Genomic DNA, 17,492 nt, shown 5'->3' with positions numbered 1-17,492 from the left:
GTATCCTTGGGCAAGATACTGAACCCCAAGTTTCTCTCCTTTGCAGCTGTCAGAGTGTGAATGTGTGTGAATGTTAGACAGAAACACTTAGCTTTAGAAGGAAGTGCTTGTCTGAACGGGTGAATGAGGCATGTTGTATGAAGTGCTTTGAGTGCGCAGAGTAAAAAAAGGACTATAATAACAAAGGATTGGTAAATGAGAAGTATAAAGGTGCAGAGAAATAAATAATACTGTTAGTATGTTTTATGAGACCTGGAATACTGGAAAGAATAATAAATAAATTATACAATAAGTGTGTATTATATGTATTATAATACATCTATGTACATCTATGTGGTAAAGTAGTGGTAAACAGAGCAGAGCAGTTGTCCGTGACATCCTGCAGCAGATCTTGATTCATAGTGTAGATTCACGGTTATGTGGCTAATGCACAAAATGCAAGTGCTGTTCATTTTTTTACAGCTGTAGCTTTAGCAGACCAGAGGTGGCAAAAGTACTGACATTCTGTACTTAAGTAGAAGTACAAGTACTTATGTTAAAAAATACTTTAGTAAAAGTCGAAGTACTGGTTCAACTTCTCTACTTAAGTAAAAGTAAAAATGTACAGGCTCTGAAATGTACTCAAAGTAAGAAAGTAAAAGTAGTTCTTTGGAGGATGTTTCTACAAGCTATTTTTGTGTAAAACAAACCGAACCTCATTATATATTATTGTAATAATATAAAATAGTACATGAGAATACAAATGTTATTCCAATCTAAATTTTAATTCTAATGAATGTACTCAGCTTGAATCTGTTCTGTAGGACACAAACTGTGAAAGGGAATTTAAACACAGCTCTGTTCTCTGTGTCCTCCATAGTAGAGGGTGACTGTGCCTCCACCTAAACACCCAGTATTTCACAGCTACCTGAGCTGATCTCCATCCCCTACACTGACAGCATACAGGCTGTAGAAATGTTGGATTCAGTGAATGAATCTCAGCATCAGCAGCTTTGATTCAGACTCATCTCTGCTGCACTGATGTAACCTGTAACTCTGACCATGAACACAAACACTGCGCTCCAGTCCAACACAGAGCTTTACTGTAAATACAGTACAACAAACTAACCTATTTATTAAACACTAAACTGTAGTATTTTCATAGAATCTTTGAATTACACAAAGTCAGCATACTTCAGTTTATTTTCCAGTCCTTACCTTTAATTCTAACCTCTCTTCTTCCTCTCCTGTCCTCTTTCTCCATCTCTGAGTGAACTTCTCTCTCTTTGCTCTCCCTGAAATACAGCAGCTCTTCTTTTAGCTAGCAGACACACTGTGTGACAAACTGCACACACTTTGTGTGTTTGCTGATATTTGTTGAGCATTTAAAAACGTTGCATTTACCTGCCACACGTTACTCCCTTCATGCTCGCTCCTCTTCAGTAGCGCTAGCTAAGCTGTTTATGTGCCGCAGCGCAACTTACGGACTCGGTCCGGCCCGCTGTAACCCCTGATTATAGCGCTATAAATGATACATTAATTGTATGGGTTTGCGTATTTAATCCCTTTGTACGAGATAAGCCCCGATGATGGAGGATACGCCAGTACGATTGTCTCTTATATGTTATTATTCCTCCATTTAGGCTCAGATCGTTTTATGTTTGAAGGCGCACTGACCGGAAATGCAAACTTCTCTCTGACGTGTTAAAAAGTAACGAGTCTGTTTGAAAATGTAAGAAGTATAAAGTACAGATACTTGTGTAAAAATGTAGGGAGTAAAAGTAAAAAGTAGTCAGAAAAATAAATACTTAAGTAAAGTACAGATACCTGAAAAATCTACTTAAGTACAGTAACGAAGTATTTGTACTTCGTTACTTCCCACCTCTGTAGCAGACAAGATAGAGACAAACTATAGGGGTTATTATCCACAGTTTCTATTTCACGGTATGATATGGAATAAAAACAATATTCCATCAGGGAAACTATGGAGTAGAAAACAAACGCATGTGTGTGAAGTACACGGCTAGGTAAGATTTAATTTATCAACAGAGAATTAAAATAGATAAAACATGCATATTAAATGAAGTGCTATGCAACATATGCAGTACATCAGAATAAGGTATAAAATCAATTACTCAAAAAATGACAAAACAAAAATTCCCCACTCGTCCTGTGGGCGGTCTTTGTCCTCCAAGTTTGAGTCCTCTCCCGGAGACCTGGGAACTTGAGGATCCTGCACAGTATCTGAGCTGTTCCCAGGACTGCGCTCTTCAGGACAGAGATCTTGGATGTCGTTCCAGGAATCTGCTGGAGCCATTCTCACTGCCCCATGTGTTCCAATTATCACGGGGACCACTGTTACCTCCACCTTCCACACCTTTTCTAGCTCTTTCAGGTCAATTTTATTTATATAGCATCAAAACACAATAAACAGTCATCTCAAGGTGCTTTATATTGTAGGTAAAGACCATAAAATAATTACAGAGAACACACAACAGTCAAAATGACCTCCTATGCACAAGCACTTGGTGACAGTGGGAAGTAAAACTCCCTTTTAACAGGAAGAAACCTCCATAAGTGTGAATAAAAACGAAGCTTTTAAGACATCTCATGTTTTAGATTTTTAACAAAAATCCTGGAAGTAAAACTAAAAGCAGTATTTTTCTTAGGAGCACACATTTAAAATCCTGGAACCAACTTTGTTTAAAGCCTCTTTTTGTCCTGTCCTTGCTGCTGAAGTCAGTAGAAACATTTTGAAACTCTGCTGCTTGGGCCTTGATCATCATGATGCTCAGTCTGTCATCCAAAAATACAAATGCAATGAGGAAACAGAGTTTATAGTCCAATACCAGACATAAATTAATCCACATCAATTTACAGCAACATTGTAATTATTTGGCTGCTGACCTTTGACACGAGATGTAACTTCCTTTTGACTTTCTCTCAGCAGGATCTGTCTGTTGTTTTAGAAAATATATATAATTGAGAATTTTATATATATCATAATGTTTACTGTAAGTATTTCAGTGTAGTGTTTTTGAATGTATGTAAACAAACAATGAAGCTCAATTTGACCAGAATAAGAAACTGTAACAAACTGAAATAATAAAGAGCATCAGCTCCTCAGCTGGTCACTACCGATTAACGCTAACATTAGCTAGTAAACAGTAGTGAGCTAGTTGATGTTAGCAAATGTTTTTGACACCATTTGGAGGACAAATAGATAAGCAGACACTTTTTAACTCAGAGCAGTGGCCCTGCAATATCAGAACAGTTTTCTGGTAAAATTGCCACTGTTACATCCTGTGTGTCTAGAGGACGTGGGAGCAACATACAATCAATAATAAAAACAAGGAAAACCAAAACAGACAGTAAAATAAATCCGGTTTATTTACAAAAGGAACAATGATAACAAACAGAAACACAAAACAATCTCCAAACGGAAGACGCCACCTGTCCTACGAGGGGAAAAGAAAATATGGCGCTCACGCCACCGTCCACAAACATAAACCCACAAACAAGAATCACTCCTCTGAAAACCCGAAGCACGTCTGGGATCGGCCACCAGATAGTTCATGCTCCACCACGGGAGTAATAAACCGTCCACACGAGCACCACTGTTGTCTGAACTGGCCTCACCACACTCTCTCCCGGCATCTCCTCTCCGCCTCTTTATATCTGGTGTTGTTAATTAGGATTCTGCAAGATTTATTTCTCTTTATAAAATTTGACAGTAGAGTTTACATAACCTGTGGTTCCTGTTTCCTCTCCCCAGACCCTCTGGCAGCCTCCAAGGCTAGAAACAGGCTACATTTATTGAAAGTACTGTTAAAGGAGGCTGAGGAGTAACTAAACTTCTGACACTAAGTAAGAGGTGGGAGCCAGAAAGGTGGGCAGTCATAATGTTGGATAGCTTTGGACATCATCCATCAAGTCTTTACTTAAACCAAATAATAATGAAAATATTAATAGTTGATTAATTTCATATTAAATATCTGTTAAAAATCTGTACATAAAAATGTTTTCAGTTAATGTTAAATTTCAGACTTTCAGTGACTCTTAAAGAATAAAATTTAAATATTAAGTTCAGGAAGCATCTATATTTACCTCTGATGATCTAGAATTTTGAGATGATGTTTGTAACTGACATATTTCCTAATATTTTATCAAATATAAATCACTGTGTTAAATTATTGTTGTGATTTTTAATTTTTTATTAGCTTGTTTTATATCTCATATGTGCTGCAAGATGGAGAAACAACAAAGGTCTCTTGGCTATAAAAAGTTTTTTACCTACACAAGAAATGATTTTGAGGCAACTTACAAAAAAACAAAAGCTTTTCAAATTTTGATAATGTGAAAATAAAACAATCAAGTCTGGTTCTGTATTCTGTATTTTAAGACTTGACATTTAAGTAAATGTTTCCTAGCTGTGCTCTTTGTAGCTCAAATACTCTCCAAGTATGTGAAGAGCTCTCGATGTTCGAGGTTTTTCCTCCACAAACATCTGTAGCTGCACATACTGATCACATCTTTTAAGGCCGGATGGACCCTGTTCTTTATCTTGAAATGTAAGCCCTTCTTTTTGGGTGCTGACAGCAGAACCAGTGAATGACCAAACACTTGTTCCCCAAACAGTTTCAGGATTTTACAGAGTCTCTGTTTGTGATGCTCGGTGAAGGTTTCAGGCTGCAGGACCAGCAGGATAACATGAGGTCCAGGAGCACTGAGTCTCTCACACTTTTTTACATGTTCTCTCAGTTTGTCTTCAAAGCTGTTATGAAGCAGCAGATCTGGAGTGTTGATTAGGACTATTTCTTTGTCCCTTAACAGTCCTCTGACCGGCTGGTAGCCTGGTTCTTCCTCAGGGCTGAACATGAGCTCCTCCAGTATGAAGTTCCCCACAGATCTCCTCTCAGACTGGCTGTTCCCCAGCAGAACAACTCTGATCTCAGACACTACAAAGAAAAGAGTAATGAAAGTAATGAAGACAATAAAGTAACTTCATCATAATTGTTTCTGAAAACTGTCAGTCAGGTGAAACCAATCTGAAGCAAATATCTACTCAGATCAGGTGACTTTTCAGATGACCACATGTTCAAATATAGCTGGATAGCACGTTAGAGATATCTAGTTCTAGATTTCCATCTCCCTAAAAAAGAGAGACTATTTCCATGTGTTTGGTCAGTAAAAGAAACCAGAATGTTTCCTTCACCTACAGATTCTGCAGATTTATATACAAACATCTGTTTGACCATGACTATGGGGAAATTACTCACCTTACTTTAAAATGTTAAATCTTTCTGCACCTGTTAGCCACAGCTCCATTTGAATTTTTACTGGTATCTTTTACTTCCTAACTGAAGAAATTGCAGATATTTCTCATATCTGTTTGTCTATGAGTGTTACACCCTGAGCACCATCTGTGAAGTCCTGACCATTAAGACTCAAAGTTCAGTCTGACTCACTGTCTGGCTGCTGCAGATTGTCGTTGTTGCTGCTGTTCGGTAGCTGCAGATCACCTGTGAAAACACACACAGATTAGTTCAGTTCATCAGGATCATTTTAAAAACGTTTGATCTGGTCGTGCTCACATTCACCTGTTAAACAGGCTCTTTAAACCGACCCACACCCTGATAGTTACCCATTTATCCAATAACTTCATATTTTCATTTGATGAAAAACTCACAGTCAGATAGTTCGTCGTAGATGCTGCTGCTGGCTGCAGGCTCCTCATCTGTGATTGTACAGAAACACAAATGTACACATTCATTCACATATTCTTTAACTGGCCTCCCTGATGCACTTTATAGAGATACTTATGTGTCAAAGTGATTCAAACAGAACAGATTAGCAATGAAAAAATATACTTCTTCAAGCCCTTTCCTTTATGAACGTTGGCAATTAATATCCGATCTCCTTTGTCCAAAGACTTTCGGATCATTATTAGTGTTTTCAGTCCAAGTTCTTGAGCAGGACATTCTTCTGTGACCTGGAGCACGACTTCTGTCCGCAGATGGTGTTTGTTGTTTTGCACCATATGACCAAAATATTCCAGCTTCCTTCTGTACTGAGAATTTACTTTTTTTATTTTGCTGATACGACACAAAACTTTCACATTAAAAAAATGTCTGCTGTACTTCAGTGAGTAAATTTAGTTTGTGATAAAAATGTGAACAAGAGTTTAAAAAAATCGGACCAGAAAACTGATCAGTATTTACTGATATCTATCACAAAGAATATGCAGTAAATGAAATTCATTTCACTTGTGATGTGATTTCCACGTCTCCTCCACTATGCAAAGGTTTCAGATCCGAGTGCACTAAAATACAGTCTTAAATAATATAATAATAAATAATAATAATATATAAAATATATATTATATATATAAATAAATATATATATAAATAATATAATGTATAATTTTATAATGTGACAGCTCCACTGTGCAGCTGTCACATTATAAATATACTGCAGGACTGAGAGCGCGCTGAGGGTAGATTTAAAGGTAGATTTGGTTGGTGTATTTCTAGTGTTGGTTTTGTCCCTAGTTCTCTGTGGCCTAGTCCTCCCTCTGCATTCCTGTTCCCACCTTAAGCTATTTCCCATTTTAACAGTCCGTTGTCTCGTGTGCATTGTGTTCAGTTTTGCTTCCCCTTGTCTTGTTTATGTGATTCAGTTCACCTGTTTTTCTCTCTCTCCACAGCTCCCTAATTACCTGGTGTGTGTGTGTGTGTGTGTGTGTGTGTGTGTGTGTGTGTGTGTGTGTGTGTGTGTGTGTGTGTGTGTGTGTGTGTGTGTGTGTGTGTGTGTGTTTGTGTATTGTCTGTGTTTCCTCTTGCCCTTTGTTGAGCTGCCCCCTCATAGTGCTTGTGTGCCCTTGTCCAGTGTTATCCCTGTTTTTCTTGAGTTTTCAATTCCTGGTCCCAGCCCTGCCTTGTTTTTGTATTTTATTTTTGGAAGAAATTTCAGCATTAAAGCTGTCCTTAAGTTCAAGTCCAGTCACTTGTATCCTGCATTGGGTCCACACTGCCTGCCACACAGCTGGATCAGAAGAGTCGACGTGAGCGAGCCTGGCTGGTTGATCGTGCCTCACGGTAAACTCCTCTGCTCTGTTCGGTCCATAACTCTCTCTCTCATTAACTAACTGTACTGCCAGGCTGTCATTCTGATGAAGAGCAGTTTTCTCACATCATTGTGTGATTAAGATTCGCTTCAACAGCAAACAAAAGGTTTTAATCACAAATTTATTTCAATAGTGTCGATAGTTTTTTGCTTAAATACATTTTTGGACTAATTTTGTACTGAAAGTAACTAAATAACTTTTAACATGAGTTGGAGATCTTAATCCACAGCCCTCTGTTTGTTATTGTTATTATTATTATTATTATTATTATTATTATTATTATTATTATTATTATTATTATTATTATTATTACAGTAGCACCTGTTTTGCATCCATCCTTTTACCCCCACTTTAGAGGGTGGAATGATGGCTGAGTGTGTGTCTTTGTGGCTTAATCCTTGTCTGTGTGTGTGTGTGTGTGTGTGTGTGTGTGTGTGTGTGTGTGTGTGTGTGTGCGTGCGTGTGTGTGTGTGTGCGTGCGTGTGTGAGTGTGTGGTGTGTGTGTGTGTGTGTGTCAGGTTGTCAGTGCTCTTGGGGGGCTGTGAATGGCTCCTAGGTCTTTCTCTATATGCCTCTGGCCTCTGGGGGGCTTTCTGCCCTTATTATTAAGTGTATTAAGTGTATTTTGTGACAGAGACACAGACATTCACAGTGTCTTACTCACTCACACAAAATAACACACACACACAAACACCACAACACAAGATTATTGGTTTATTTTGCCATGTTTTCTCACCTGTGTGTATTTTCAGGTACTGTTTGTTTCTTGTTTGTTTTGTATGTTTTTTCTTCTTTTTTAGCAGGTGCAGCAGTTGGTGAACATTCTGTTTTCTACTTGTGCTCTGTTCTCTTGTTTTTATATTTTTATTCTTATTTTCTGCCCCTTTTTCCCCACTTGTCAACTGTGTCATTGTCACAATACATATACACTTATGTGAACAATAGCACGAATGAATAAATAAAATAAAAATAAAATCACAATCAAGAGGAGCCTATAGAGAATCTATCGAGCTCGTCCTGGAAAAGCAAATATGTTTGGCACAGCAGTGGAATCAGATCATAATTCTGATCGTGAAAACTGCCAGAGAGGACAGGCTTTAAAAAAATAAAAAGAGTTCAACAACTACAGCTCCTGGACGCGTTGCAAAATAATAATAACAAAATACAACATGAAGTAATAGCAAAATGAGGAATTCTTAATTTTGTTCTTGCATATATTTGTATTTCATATTCCACTCATTCAGCTTAAAAAATAAATGCATTTCTTATAACATAGCAGCCTAGTCTGGAGAGACATTTCGAGTTGTGTGACTTTCTATTTATTCTGTGATGATGAACTTGATGATGATGAACTTGATGATGATGAACTTGATGATGATGAACTTGATGATGAACTTGATGATGATGAACTTGATGATGATGAACTTGTCTTTACAGCTTCAGCACTTTGAGATTTGACACATGGAATCATTTTCTGTGCCTTTTTTTCAGTTCAGTGACTTTGTGAGACTCTTGTGAGTCCTGTATAGATGAGGCTCTGTGTACTGAGTCTAACACCTCTCTGGAAGCTAACTGCCTCCTGACTGAGCTAGCTTACTAGCTTGCAGGTACAGAGTGTGTTTGTCCTTTTAGACTGGCGTGTGCACAGGATCCAATCACAGTGCAGAGCACTGCACCAGCTGAGAGGACCAAGTTTTATTTAGTTATGTGATTCTTCAGACGCAGCAGATTAGTCCCCACGCTGTGGAGTCTGACACATGTGACACAGAATGACTCCATCACATAAACAGAAGAAGAAAGCAGATTTGATTTTATTCTCAGTTGAGTTGAACTTACTGTCAGGCAGCATTTTGTCACAGCTGCTGCTGTTTAGAGGTTCAACATCATATGTGACTGTAACACAGACAGAAATACACTTTCATTCATGAACTGCAGGAATATTTGTTAAAGCAGCTCTGCTCAGTTCACACGAACTCACCAGATGTTTCAGCCGTGCTCAGCTGGAAACATGATGGAGGAATTTCAGGCTGTTTAAAAAAAATACAGTTCAAATTAATAAAACTAGCTGGCAGTTATTAATTTACTTCAGACAAGTACAAAGGAGTAATGGGGTCATTAGAGGTCAAAATAAAGTTGAAAAAATTTTAATAAGACAAATGAACTCAGATTCACACAACATTTGTGACAACATCACAGATTTAGGAGAAAACTGAAAAAAAAAATGGTGTTCTGCTCCATATGTTTTATTTAACATTGTTTTCCATAATTCAGTAATACTTTTTTTTTTTTTTAGATTTGACTGCTTAAATGCTGAATATGAGGGTAACGTTTTGTATAAATTTGGTTAAAGAAACACTTTATCAGTCGTTGTTGGGGAAATGTCTCCACCTGTTGACTCACATTAAGTACTGCACAAACAAAAGAAACCCTGTTTTGTTTGTTTTTTTAGCTCTGATCAATACTGTATCAGCTTCTATCGAAAGAAAGAACAAAAATGAAAAATTGTACTTTTAATAGTAAGAAAAACAAGAACTTGTTAATGGTAAATGATGTTCACCCACTAACATAAACATAAATCTAATATTCCCATAACTAATCTATGCAAAAGTAAATTAATACCCAGAGCTTCAGTTTCATCCTGCTTCATGTTCACACATTCAGCATCACACATGCTGATACAGCCAACGTTCTCCTGGTGGGAGGAGAACATTTCCTCCTCCTCTGATGTAGCAGCACTGATTTGTTTCTGCACTGTTAATCATTGGAGTGTTTTTTCCTTTTATGATCACTTTTATTTTGGACTCTGGACTCTGAAAGTGTGATTTGCTGATCTATAAGCCAGCAAGCATGAAACTGCTTAAATATGAGCACATCACAACCAACAGTATTTCGAGCAGATCTGTTAAACTTCTGAAGCTGTGATACTCACCAGAGGTCGGCCTGTCATGAGTGTTGTGTATTTTTTCTGCTGCGGTTTCTTCTGGAACATGATGTCACAGTGATGGTGTCAGTCTGTGTGGCACACACCTGAAGATCAATATGTTTTCAGTATTTACAATTATAGATCTTTTAAAATGAATTTGAATCCAAACACACTGAGTGTTGAGTTTCTACTCTTCACAGATGTTTGTTCCACCCCCGGTGACGATGATTATGGGTTTTGTGTGTTGTTGTTGTTGTTGTTCTTCATGGTAAGCTTCTCAGTTTTAACTTCTAAACTTTGACACAGGTCAGGTCTGAAGTCCCACGTTACCATTAACAGCATGTTTCCATAATCTAAACCTAATCAAATGTATTTAAACATTAATTATACAAAAACAGCTCAGGCACAGTTTCAAGTTTATCTTTGGTTTTAAATTATCTCTTGTAAATAATCAATTTAATCAGCAGTTTTTGTTCAAATGTCTTCCATAATATTTGTTTCTAATATTTTGATCCCTCTGTGCAAAAACACAGAACAAAGGAAACAACCACCCCCCTAAGCACCCCGCCCACACCCCAGGACCGAAGGCAGCATCATCCAAGCCCCCACCACCATCAACCAGGGCAGGCACACAGACATCACCAGAAGGTCGCCCCAGGCAGTCTCAGGAGGCTACCAGCTACCTAGGCATCCGGAGTCCTCACCCACCCCGCCACAAAGCACATCAGGAGCAGAGCCCGCAGCCCACCACCCCCACTAAGTAATGGAGCTGAGCAGTGGGAACCAAAGAGAGTCAAATTCCTCCAATTTGTTTTTAGAAGAAGCAGACATTCTCTCTAAACTAACATGATCTACTAATAAATTTCTGTACTGAGTAATACATAGTTTATTTTTTGTCTTCCAGTTCATGAGGATCATCTTCTTAGCGATGCACAAGGCAGTAAGAACTATGTGTGATATATTTAACTCCATAATTAATTCACTGACATCACCTAAGATGCATAGTCTGGGGGAAGTTGGGATACGACAGCTAAACCATGTGGATAGATCTTCACAAATCCTCTGCCAAAATCTCTGAACTGGTACACAAGACCACAGAGCGTGTAGATGATTATCCTCTGAATTGCTTGTACAGTGGGTGCATATGTTTGAGTGTGTAAGGCCCATTTGGAACATCCTTTGTCCAGTGTAGTATGTTCTATGGAGAATCTTATATTGTACAAGTTGTATTTGGGGTCTTTTAGTCATTTTGAAGATATTTAAACATATTTCTGTCCATAAATTTTGATCCAGGTTGACAGAAAGATCACGCTCACATTTTGCAATTGGGAGGGAAACTGAATCATCAGTTTTTATTAATAATTTATATAATTTTGATAACAATTTTGGGGTACAGAGGTTAAGAAATTCTGTTACCCAAGTAGGCGTTTCTAGATTCAATTGATTAAGGTTAAATCTTCCCTGTAGGACGGACTTAACTTGTTGATATTCCAGAAATCTACCGTTGCCAATTCTATATTTTGATATAAGTTCTTGGAACGTGATAAAATTTCCATCTTGGATAATATGTTCTAAGTTATTTATACCCTTATCACGCCATAACGGAAAATTCAGCATTTTCTTTTTCTGACAAATATCTGGATTGTTCCAAATGGGTGTTAGTTTACAGGGGATGAGTGAAGACTTAGTTATTTTTAAAAATTCCCACCAGGCTGTCAGAGAGGTATTTATACTAAGGACTTTATAGCAGTTATGATGTTTAATACTGGAACTAATGAAAGGTAAATCTGAGATTTTTATTTTTCCACAAAACGCCTGTTCTAGATCCAGCCATGGGTTGTCTAATGAATTGGATTTGATCCACTTTGAAATATACTGCAATCTACTGCTTAAGAAATAGTAATAAAAGTTTGGTAATTCTAGACCTCCACTGTGTTTTGGCTTTTGTAAAGTTTTTAAGCTTATTCTTGACGGTTTGTTTTTCCATAAAAATTTTGAGATGTTTGAATCTAGTGACTTAAACCAAGGAAGAGTAGGTTTATTAGGGATCAATGAAAATAGATAATTAATTTTTGGTAAAACCATCATTTTAATGGCAGCAACTCTCCCCATGAGTGATATAGGTAAACTGTTCCAACGTGTGAGATCATCCTCTATTGTTTTTAATAAGGGGATATGATTTAATCGTACCAAGTCTGAGAGCCTGGCGGAAAAATTTATGCCTAAATATCTAATATTTCCTGACTTTAGTGGGGTCCTAGAGGTTCTCTGGAAATTACAATTCAGAGGCAAAACTGTTGATTTACTCCAATTGATAGAGTAATCAGATATAGATGAGAACTTATCTATCAGTGTGATAGTCTTCAAAAGAGAGCCTTGTGAATTCCCAAGGAAAAGTAATACATCATCAGCATAAAGGCTAAGTTTATGGTCCATATTTTCAGTTTGAATCCCTTTAATATTTACATTTTGACGGATTGCTGCTGCTAGCGGCTCAATGAAAATTACAAAAAGAGAGGGAGAGAGTGGGCAGCCCTGCCTAGTGCCCCTCTGCAGACTGAAACTTTGTGAAATGAGATCATTTGTCCTAACACGCGCATTCGGAGAGCTGTGTAGTGTTCTGATCCAGTTTATAAAGGATGAACCGAATCCAAATTTTTGTAGAACTGCTAGTAAGAATTTCCAATTTACCCGATCAAATGCCTTCTCTGCATCTAGAGACACGATTGTCGTCTCTAATTTGTTAATAGAACAATAGTCTATTATATTTATCAGTCGACGTGTATTATTGGCTGAGTGCCGACCCTTGATAAAGCCTGTTTGATCTGGATGTACAATAAATGGATTAATACTTTCTAATCTTTTGGCAAGGGCTTTGCAAATTATTTTAAGATCTACATTAATGAGAGAGATTGGCCTGTAGCTGGATGGGAATGTGGGGTCTTTGCCTGGTTTAAGAAGCAGGCTAATGTTAGCAGAGTTTAAGGTTGGAGATAAGATGTGGTCATTCTGAATCTGAGTTACCATTCTGAAAAAAATGGGAGCTAGCTCAGACCAAAATTCTTTATAAAACTCGGCTGGAAAACCATCTGGGCCTGGGGCTTTATTATTTGGGAGATGCTGTAGGGCTTCACTAAGTTCAGACAATGAAAGAGGTAAATCCAGAGCTGCAGCCTGGCTGTCATTTAGTTTTGGTAGATTTATATTATTAAGAAATTCTTCAATTTCAGTATCAGATGGGTTAATCTGTGGTGAATATAAGGCTTCATAGAAGTCTTTGAAAGAGTTATTTATTTGTTGTGGGTCATGAGTAATAATACCAGTCGAGTCTTTAATAGAAAAAATAGCTGTTTTTTCTTTATTCAGTTTTAATTGCTTGGCCAGGAATTTTCCAGATTTATTTCCATGCTCAAAGTTTTCCAAACGCAGCCTCTGCAACATAAATTGTGTCCTTTTATCAATTATTTCATTTAGCTCCAGTTTCAGTTTCCTCAGGCTGATAATTATATGTTCTTGTGGTGAAGCGGCATAGGCAGTTTCTAAAGATTTAATTTTTTGTTCTAATTCTAACACAAGTGCTTTTTCTTTATTTTTCCTATGCGAGCAGTAAGATATTATTTTGCCCCGCATTACTGCCTTTCCTGCTTCCCAAAGAACACATGGTGATATTCCTGGAATATCATTATATTCTAAGTATGCTGACCATTCCTTTTTGAAATAATTAATAAAATCTTCTTCTTTAAGTAATGATGTATTAAATCTCCAGTTCCTGATTGGTGGTGTGACTATTTTCTGTGTCAGCGATATAGACACCGGTGCATGATTGCTAATAGTGATAGGGTGAATCTGAGTGTCTGTGATATCCATCATTATGGAGCTGCTAACTAAAAAGTAATCTAAGCGGGAATGAGATTTGTGTACTGGTGAGAAAAAATTATAATCTTTCAGAGTGGGGTGATGTGAACGCCAAGCATCACAAAGACCAAAATCCTTCATGTACTGTTTAAGAATGTCTGCAGACTGCCAGTTCCTCTGACTCACTGCTGTACTGAGCCTGTCAATATCTGCATTAAGTACCAGGTTGAAGTCTCCTCCTATTACAAGTGTGGTGTCAGAGTGATCTGAGAGTGAAGTGAACAAAGCATGAAAGAAGGAGGGGTCATCAACATTTGGTCCATATATACTAGCAATACATAAATCTGTATTCTGTATAGATAAATTAAGTATTATAAATCTACCTTCAGGGTCTATTGTACTGTTGCTAATGTTAAAGTTTATCTTCTTGTTAATCAATATAGCTACACCTCTTTGTTTGGAGTTATAGCAGGCTGAGTACGTGTGAGGGAACTGTGGAGAGGAAAGAGTGAGCACAGATGTTTTGGACACATGTGTCTCCTGTAGAAAAAACAACATCTGCTTTTAAGTCTTTTAACCGATTAAAAATTTTTAGTCTCTTTTCCCTCGAACCAGCCCCGTGCACATTCCATGAGACAAATCTGAGTGTGCTCATATTTAAACTAACTGATGGACTGTTGTGTGCTCACTAAGGATGTGTGTGTGTGTGTACATATGTTCTGTATGTTGGCGTGTGCCCTTTATATTGATGTGTTCGTGTGTATGTGCGCTGTATGTTGGTGTGTGTGCATCTGCGCTGTATGTTAGTGTAGTAAACTGTAGCATTGTAAGTGACGTAAACATATTGCTGAGTGCAGAAAGAAAAAAGACGTGTAAAAAGTGACCTAAGTGACATAAGAATGAAATTAGATGAGGGGAAAACAAAACAGAACAAACAAACAAACAAACGATCACGGTACTATGCTGACTCGTCGGCGTTAATGGTACTACTTAGACAGATTTAGACTATTTAATGGTACTGTTTAGATGGTTGAAAAAAAAACTCAGAAAAGAACGTTAATATGGACACAGATCACCTGATCGATCAGCAGAGCCATGGCGTGGTGTTTTTGTCTCGGTAAAGCTGTCCGTTTACATACAGTTTGTCCACGGCGATGACAGCCCGGGAGCCTTCCTGCATGAGCTTCTTCCGGATGGGGAATAGGGCCTTGCGTCGCTCCAGAATCTCCTTTGGAAACTGGTCGTTGACGCTGAAGTCCGTCCCTCTCAGCTCCCGGCCGCGGCTCTTCACCAGCTCTTTTTCTTTGAAGTGTTCGAATTTGGCCACGATCGGTCTGGGTCCGCGTGCTCCGGGTCGCTTCCCTCCCAGGCGGTGGACTCTATGGAAGGCGATGGTCTTCACGGCGTCCTCCGGGAGCTTCAGGTGAGTTTGGATAAATTCCTTCACTGTAGCCTCCGGGTCCTCCTCTGCCTTCTCCGGGATACCTGAAAACACAAGATTTTCTCTCATGCTGCGGGCCTGAAGCTCGATAATCGATTCTTTAATTTTCTTATTTTCTTCTGAGAGCCGGGTCGTTTCCTCGGTGAGGGAATTCACCGACTCTCTGAGGACAGCGTTTTCAGCAGCCAGTGTTTCCACCTGATGCTGGCTGAACTCGACTGACTCCCGCAGGGCCTGAAACTCCTTGTGGAGGATTTCAACCAGGGCCAAGCGGGCGTCAAAGCTGGACAATTTGTTATTAATGGACTCCAGAATGTCCACAATATTGGTGGTGGGTGGCGAAGTTGCCTCTGGGGAATCTTCTGGGCGGCTTCTTTTTGTGGACGGCGTTGCTTTGCTGGTGGAGGGAGTCGGCGTCTTGTCTGTTTTCCCCATGACGACTCGCTCAAAACACCCGTCGATGTACAGTACCGCAGCAAACTATCCAGGTCCTCTTCACCGTCCTCCAGATTGTTGAAAATAATTTAAGTTAGGCTAAGAAACTACCTATATTTTTTAGTTTTAAGCCTGTCTAGTTATAAATTGGCGAAAAAAAAAAAGGCTAATCACGCAAATGTTTGCTGATAGAGTCACGCCGCCATTAACGATACTGCCGAGATTCACAAAGTCTCGCGTGACTACAGCATAGTGACAGCATAGTCAGCATATACATTTTTTAAGTGACAGGAGAGAAACATTTTCTATGATACATATAAATGCCAAAGACTGGAAGCAGTTAATGTGGTTACACATTTTGCCGTGTGACAGTCACACTTAAGTAACTGGGCTTCTTCACTTTGCTTAAAAAAAGAAAAGAAAAGAAATTTTGTTTGTAAAGACCAATACAAGCATTGTTTTGAATCATTTTGTATTTTTAGGTGGTGCTCTCACTGCAGTATCATTCCTGTTACAGCGCACAGTGGTGTTTTGTGTAGCCTTTTTAAATTACAAACCTTTAGATTACGACTTATTTCATAGTGTAATTTTCACGTTTTATCCAAAGCACACTCTCTGCTGAATCATCAGCTCTAAATTATATTCATAGTATTCACTTGTGTCTTTAGGGATTTGCTGGCTTAGCATAGCAAAAAAAGTCCCTTCAAGGTGCTTTATATTGTAAGGTAAAGACCCTAAAATTATACAGGGAAAACCCCAACAATCAAACAGCCCCTTATGAGCAGCACTTGGTGACAGTGGGAAGGAAAAACTCCCTTTTAACAGGAAGAAACCTCCATCAGAACCAGGCTCAGGGAGGGGCAGTCATCTGCTGAGACTGGCTGTCGGTGAAGGCAGGGAGAAAAGAGAGGACTACAGAAGAGGGGCCTGAAAGCTGAAGGCTCTGCCTCCCATTCTACTCTTAAGTATCCGAGGAACCACAAGTAAGCCAGCAGTCTGAGAGTGAAGTGCTCAGTTTGGATGACACAGGACTATGAGGTCTTTGAGATAAGATGGGGCCTGATTATTCAAGACCTTGTAGGTGAGGAGAAGGATTTTAAATTCTATTCAAGATTTAACAGGGAGCCAATGAAGAGAAGCCAATATGGGAGAAATCTGCTCTCTCTTTCTAGTCCCTGTCAGTACTCTAGCTGCAGCATTTTGGATCAGCTGAAGGCTTTTCAGGGAGCTTTTAGGACAGTCTGATAATAATGAATTACAATAGTCCAGCCTAGATGTAATAAATGCATGAATGAGCTTTTCAGCATTACTCTGAGAAAGGATGTTTTTAATTTTTGAAATATTGCGCGAATGAGTCCCTCCCCCAACCACCCCACCACATTTTGGTTTGTTGCCTCAGGGCAACAAGATGTGATGAGGCTGCAGTCTCCCTTATTGAGCAGCCAGGCAGTCATGCTAATAAAATGGAATATCAGCTGGTGGTGCTTCTTTGACCTGATTTAGTTGTAGTTCAGTGCAATGAGAGAGTCCAGCAGATCCACCACACCTATATTCTTATTTACTCTCTCACCACAGCAAGACAGGGGACTTTGATCCTTTTCTTTAGTTTGTGATCCCACCTACCAACCTCGATGGCTGGTTGTGCTCCAGTGCAATTACTGAGAAGACTGATCAGTTACAGTGTATCACAAAAGTGGGTACACCCCTCATATGTCTGCATATATTTAAGTATA

This window comes from Archocentrus centrarchus, unplaced genomic scaffold (genome assembly GCF_007364275.1).
Source record: "Archocentrus centrarchus isolate MPI-CPG fArcCen1 unplaced genomic scaffold, fArcCen1 scaffold_26_ctg1, whole genome shotgun sequence".
Classification (NCBI taxonomy): Eukaryota; Metazoa; Chordata; class Actinopteri; order Cichliformes; family Cichlidae; genus Archocentrus; species Archocentrus centrarchus.
Note: the sequence above shows the minus strand (reverse complement) of the source record.